The sequence below is a fragment of the Lepidochelys olivacea genome (assembly GCF_965140295.1).
Source record: "Lepidochelys olivacea isolate rLepOli2 genome assembly, chromosome: 8".
In the NCBI taxonomy this organism is placed as follows: Eukaryota; Metazoa; Chordata; order Testudines; family Cheloniidae; genus Lepidochelys; species Lepidochelys olivacea.
Genome location: NC_140418.1, coordinates 14560888 through 14567229, shown reverse-complemented (window position 1 = coordinate 14567229; position 6342 = coordinate 14560888). Strand labels below are relative to the sequence as shown.

Here is a 6342-nt window from a genome sequence, read left to right as displayed (position 1 = left end):
ACTTTCTAGCCTGTTTGCACCCCCACCCTCTCGCCAGAGGCCAGAGAGGAGGAGGGGGCCGACGGGGGGGGGGGTCTCATTCCCTCTCTGATTGTGCGCGCGCTCCAGGGACTCTGGTGTGCACGACTGGATACGCTGCTGAGTTGGCTCCCGGGTCCCCTGCAGTCCCCCTCCCCCGTTTGACACGCATGTAGTTTGCATGTCTTGTTTCTCTTCCTCCCCACTCCCTTTCTCAGGAGAGCCCCGGGGGTGGGGAGGTTTCTTGGCCTGGGTTCCTCCGGCCACACAATGAGCTCGACGGAAACCCCTGATGTGCTTTTAGCAATGCCCTGGGACGCATGCAACATTGTTTCTCCAGAGAGCTTTCCTCGTAAAGGTGCCCTCGGTCTGTTCCCCTCCTGCGGCGCCCTTTGGGGATACCAGCCCTCCGCGCCTGCCCTTCGCTAGGCAATGGATCTGCTTTTCACCGCCGCCCTGTTTGTAAAAAGTTGCAAAGCAGAAGTAGCCCCTTGGTTAGCGCCCCCCAAGACGAGCTGCTTTCTCTGATCAGGTTGTGACTCTTCCTTTCGGCGTGGGTTGGGATCTCTTCTCTCTTCCCTTTCCCTGTCCTCAGATCCCCATTTATTTATTTATTTGCCTTTGATGCTTTAGACGCACCTTTGATGCTGCAGATTTAACAAGCCCCGTTTAAAAAAAAAAAAAAGACGCCATTCTTTTGGCTTTCTTGAAGTTGGGAGGCGGTTGCTATCTGGCAAGAGCGACCTTAAAAAAATAAAGAGGGAAGAGCAAATGCGAAATGTGTGGCTGCCAACAGAAGTGTAGGGTTACTCCTGAAATCTGTCATGATCTAACCACAACAAAACCGAATCCATCAAAGGGTGCCAAACAACACTTCAAGGAAAAACGCTTGCCCCCCAAGAATGTTCCTCCTTCCTCTTCACCTCTTACAATTAAATGTTTCCGTTGGACCTGGCTGTATGTGTAATTCCCTGTATTTCTGAAATCCTAACAGTCTATGGGGTTTTTTTTGTTGTTGGCTGGAGAAAGCAGGTCCCTAGAGGTCCATGGACACTTGTCTGGTGTAAGGACTTGAGTTTGCAGTTCTTTATGACGACTCCAGTGAAAACTTAAAAATCAGGACCGGACCTATACTTTCGGCAGTTTCCCCATATTATGACCTATAAAAATTGTAAAGTTAAGTTTAAAGGTTGACATAGAAAAAGGTATTTTCAGTGTCTATAAAATAATAATAGTAATAGATACACAGAATAGTACCTACGTAGTAAATTTCTGTAATACTAATCAGTTTCCAGTCACAGCTGGAGTAGCAAAAGTCTGGTCTAGTTGCAAACTATTAATTTTAAAACACAATCATGATTTTGTAACTAAAATGTAAATGATACTTTCTTTGCATTTATTGGCATGAATAGCATAATCTGAAAATACTGATATTTTAAATTGACTACTTGGAACCTCTCTTCATTTAATATTTTGAAAATCTTTTTGAGTTTCATCACATAATGTAACACCAAATGTTACTAGAGCTGTCCTCTGGAATGGTATATCTATTGATCACAGTACCAGGTTCCTTTTGTAGTTGAGACTGTATCACTGCAAGTATCTGGGGTGGTAATTAGTAAACACACCCACTGTTCTTTCAACATAACCATTTTCACAGCATACTGATTAATCTTCCATGTTCTTAGGAAGTCAGTGAGAACTTTTGGAAATAACCTAGAAATCCAGTGTTGGAATACACCTTTAATTAAGTTTGTTTTATAGCTGCCAAAACACCTTCATTTCATTTTCCTGCTGAATGGTTCCTTTTTTATGGACCTATTGGATGGTTCAAAATTCCTCTTTAACAAATGTGTGTGTGTGTGTGTTTTCTAGATCACTTTAATATCTTGCACCTAGCTCTCATGACTGGGAATTAGAATTAGAATTAATTAGTCTCATTATAGTTGGTATGGCAACATCCATTTTTTCATGTTCTATGTGTGTATATATATCTTCCTACTGTATTTTCCACTGCATGCATCTGATGAAGTGGGTTTTAGCCCACGAAAGCTTATGCCCAAATAAATTCGTTAGTCTCTAAGGTGCCACAAGTACTCCTCTTTTTTTTATAACTTATCTGGTTCTCACGCTGCTAAGACACTTCTTAATGATAAACTTCTACTGAGGATTTGGTATATAATTCAACAGCTGCTTTCCATACACTTGGGGATAATCTGCGGATTGTTTGTTGTAAGGAAGAAAAATGTAGTATATTTTCCTCTGACATCTTTTTTCCCCTCCTTTTAACACAGAATAATGTGTGCCAGAACTGGATGTGTATTTTTCAAATCACATTTTGATTGTTTTCCTGTAGTACAATTAAAATATTTTTATATGCTGAATCTGTTAGTGGTCATGTTCAGGTTTTTAAGTTTTATTTCTAAAATATAGTTAAATGGAGACATATACGATATGGAATGTTAATAAAAAGGTGTCTTCCTAATCTTCAGTTAATATTGTATTTTGCTAAACTGAATTTTCCAATGATAAAACTCTGAATAATAGGTCTATGTAAAGTACCATGCTAAAGTCAATAAACAGCATAATGGTTGTATTCTTATAAAGGAAAGTGAAAGTACATTCAACCCTTGGACTGTGCAAAGAATTTCTTTAAAGCCATAAGGGTAGGAAACAGGTATTTTATTTTAAATAAGGCCCTGCCTGAGTTCCAAATATTGCATGAGTGCAGAATCAGACCCATATTTCATGAAAGGAAACCAAACTTCTCATATGATCTGGGCCAGCCTAGTAGTAGCTGGAAGCACTTAAAACTCCAGTGCATCCTCCAGATGTTTGTTGTGTGTTGATATGAAATTGAAAGGAAGGGGTGGGGGGGGGGGATGGTCTTTTGATTAAAATACTGGTTTCTCTTTATAAGACGTGAATATTATTATTATTTTGCCACAGACTTCCTTTATGCAAATTGCTTAATTTCTCTCTGCCTCAGTTTCCCTATCTGTAAAATGGGGGTAATTCTTAGCTAAGAAGGGCATGTGATGATGAACTTGTCTGTGAAACTTTGGAAGAATGTGCTATAGAAGGACAAAGTATTTAGTAAAATATTAGAGATGAGCCTTTAAAGAATCGGTGCTTAAGTTAGGCACATAAGGCATTATCTTGCATCACTGAACTCAAGGATACCATTGCCGTTGGTCTCAATGGGAACAGGATCAGAGCCCTAATTCCTTATTGAGGTTCCTAAGTAAGTGGGCCAGTTTTTCAAAGCACCCATCAGTTTCATTTTTGAAAAATTGGGTCATGTATTTAAAGGGATTTTTAAAAAGGCTTGGTCTGTATGTCTGCACTTATTGCCTTCTTTGAGGCAACAGTTATTTAAAAACAAATCTGCAACCAAATGTTAAATAGAGCATTTAAGAGCAATTGTCATGCAAGGGTATGGAACTGAATAACTGACATGTGAGGGAGATCAAGGTAACTCGGTGCAAGTTACTCATTCTTCCCTGACTATGAATACATTTTGCATTTGAGTCATGCTTGCAAAAGTGTTATGAAAATTTACCAGCAGAGGCACAAATTCTACTGAACTTACAATATTTTAATGAAAGCAATATTTTACTTGCTTGTTTCCCCCCAAAAAAATTATTCACCATGAGTGTGTGGAGTCTTGCATGGCAGAATCAAGTCAGACTATGGGAAATGCTTCAGGAATGAGTGCTGATTAAATTAGCAGTTCCAGAGTTTTGTTATTGATAATGTGGCATTCCCTAAATGAGTAGCTCAGGGCCCAATCCTTCAAACATTCTGACACATGTGCAATGTTACTTACACAAGTAGTCTTATTGAAATCAATTGAGTAGTGATGTGGAATACAGTTAATGTTAGTACTCACACAAATAATCAACGTACCATTTGCTGTGTTTGTACAATATGGTTTCATTCCGAGGACCCAGTTCTGCACATAATGGAGGAGTAAAATCTTTAGCAGAAGCCATGAAGAAGATTCTGATGTCTTCCTCTTTAACTGCAATATAGCAAAGTTTCTCCTTAGAGAAGTAGCTGCTTTGCCTGCTAGTTCATAACTACACTTAAGTGCCCTTAACACAACTCAATTAAGTTATATAAAGTATGTACACTATCACAGTTTGATCTAATATGTATTTAAACACCCATATTTTAGCCAAGCTTTATACCAAAGTTTTTTTTATAATTCCTGAAGTAATTTCATCTAGTGATATACCTAAGTGCATTCTGTATTAACAGGAAAAAGAGCAGAACATTATTGTAGCCAGCTCAGGGAAGACCTTACCGTACAGCCATCAGGTTTAAAAAGCAAGCAAAATGTTAGGATACATGTGGTTTGGAGACTAAACGGAGAGTAAAGTAATGCCAGTGTATAAAACAATGGTATGCCCTCATCTGGAATACAGTGCACAGATCAGATTGCCTTATCCCTAAAAGGATAAAGCAGAAATGGAGTTCAGGCATGGGTGCTGAGATTGAGCCGAGGCATGGATAAGCTCTCATGTGTAAAGATATTGAAAAGACTGGCATGTTTACCAGAGAGATGTGCTAGGATTTTCAGAAGAGCCCTAGGAGTAGGTGCCCAACTCCCATTGAACTTCAGTGGGATTTCAGTGTGTAACTTCTGCAGGCTCCTTTGAAAATCCTAGCTGAGATGAATGAGGGGACCTGATAAATGTGTAAACAATGACTGGGACAGAGAAGGTAGACTTGGAACTTCTGTTCATGCTGTCTCATACTGAGGGATATTAAATGAAATCGAAAGGCAAATTCAAATCTTATAAAAGGAATTATATTTTCACTCAATGCAAAACTAGTGTGTGGAACTCACTGTGATCTCACTGAGGCCAGAAGCTGAGAAGAAGTCCAAAAAGGATTAGACATTTATGGATAGCAAGAATATCCAAGTTATAATAGTAAGTATACATTAAAAGAAATTATTTTAATACATTCTTACATCCTAAGGATTTTGGAAAGGATATAAACCCTTAACATGCTGTAGGGCATAACCTAACCTCTGCTCTTGGGGAATAGGAGTAAACTTTCCCTGGGGCACCTTACACCATAACTAACTACTGCAGGGTTTCTTGAACCTTGTTCTGAAGCATCTGGTACTGGTCACTGTTAATGACAGAATAGTGGACTAGGTTGACCGCTGGTCTGATCCAGTCTGGTAATTTGGTGATTCTGTGTTCCTGTTGTTAGAAACAAGTCTGACAGATTTCTGGATTTAAAATCAAGGGTGTTCAGTTATATATATTTAAAATAGCCATTAGATTAACCCTATGCAATATGAATTCTCTAACCAACCTGTGTATTAAAAATAAAGCAAAACAAAAAACAAAATAAAAAAATAAAATCTTAGTAAACTAAGCAACATCTGTTGTTCATCTCGCTAAACTGTCATCTTCGCAATAAATCCTGAGTTGCACTATTTATATTACTGAATGCTGGAGGCAGGGTCAGAAGGTGGGTAAATATGCATTTTTTTTTGGCTTTCTAATAGTGCATTACAGTGCTGCATTTAATTGTATGTTACCAGATGCCTCATCATTCAGTTTATTTTTACTTTTTCTGCAGATGAAATATTCCTTTTATTACAAGTAAAAAACTCAGGAGTTAATGGCTTATTTTTGGTTAACAGCAGGCTACATCTTTCTATATAGTTCAAGTGTGTTGCTCACTTTGAGCCTTTTAAGGTATGGGTCCTCAACCTCATTATAGACTCACCCCACTAGTGTAAAGAAAATAAGCCTATAATACTTAACTGTGGTTTGATGCACTCTTGCGTTCTGTGTATGACAGAGCCATTGAGCTTCCTTCTGCTACACACAACAGTTCTGTGCACTCGAATTCTCTTGTACATCTAGCTGTCCCTTCCAATTAACAGGAAGATAGACTGAACTTGAGAGTTCCTTCAGACCTGAGCTCAGTAGGACCTCCCAGTGTCTTGTTTGATCTCAAGAGCTCTAAAGAATAATTTTCCAGTCCTGGGTGGTGTTCCATAAATGCCTGTCAGCTTTGTTTTGCTCTTGTCAAAGCATCTGTTAAAGGGGTACAAATATGTGGGAATTGTTCCAACTTAAAAATAAACCATACAAATTCCTCCTCCTACTGGGGGAGTATCTCTGCAGGGAGTATCTCTGCAGACATTTTTCCACCAGATGCTCTTTTTAGGTGTTTCTATATCTGAGGGAGAGCACAATGTCCCAAATAGGGAGGGACAGGAATAAATTACTTTTGTGTCCCCTGCTTGTGTATGGACCAGACCACTTGCAGCGATTCTGGAAACATACTTTT

The 6342-nt window shown here is 39.0% G+C and overlaps 1 protein-coding gene across 2 annotated transcripts in view; it reads left to right on the top strand.

The window, feature by feature from the left end:
* The window catches only part of FNIP1 (folliculin interacting protein 1), a 93945-nt gene that overhangs the window by 285 nt on the left and 87318 nt on the right, over nt 1-6342 (top strand). The window lies entirely within an intron of this gene.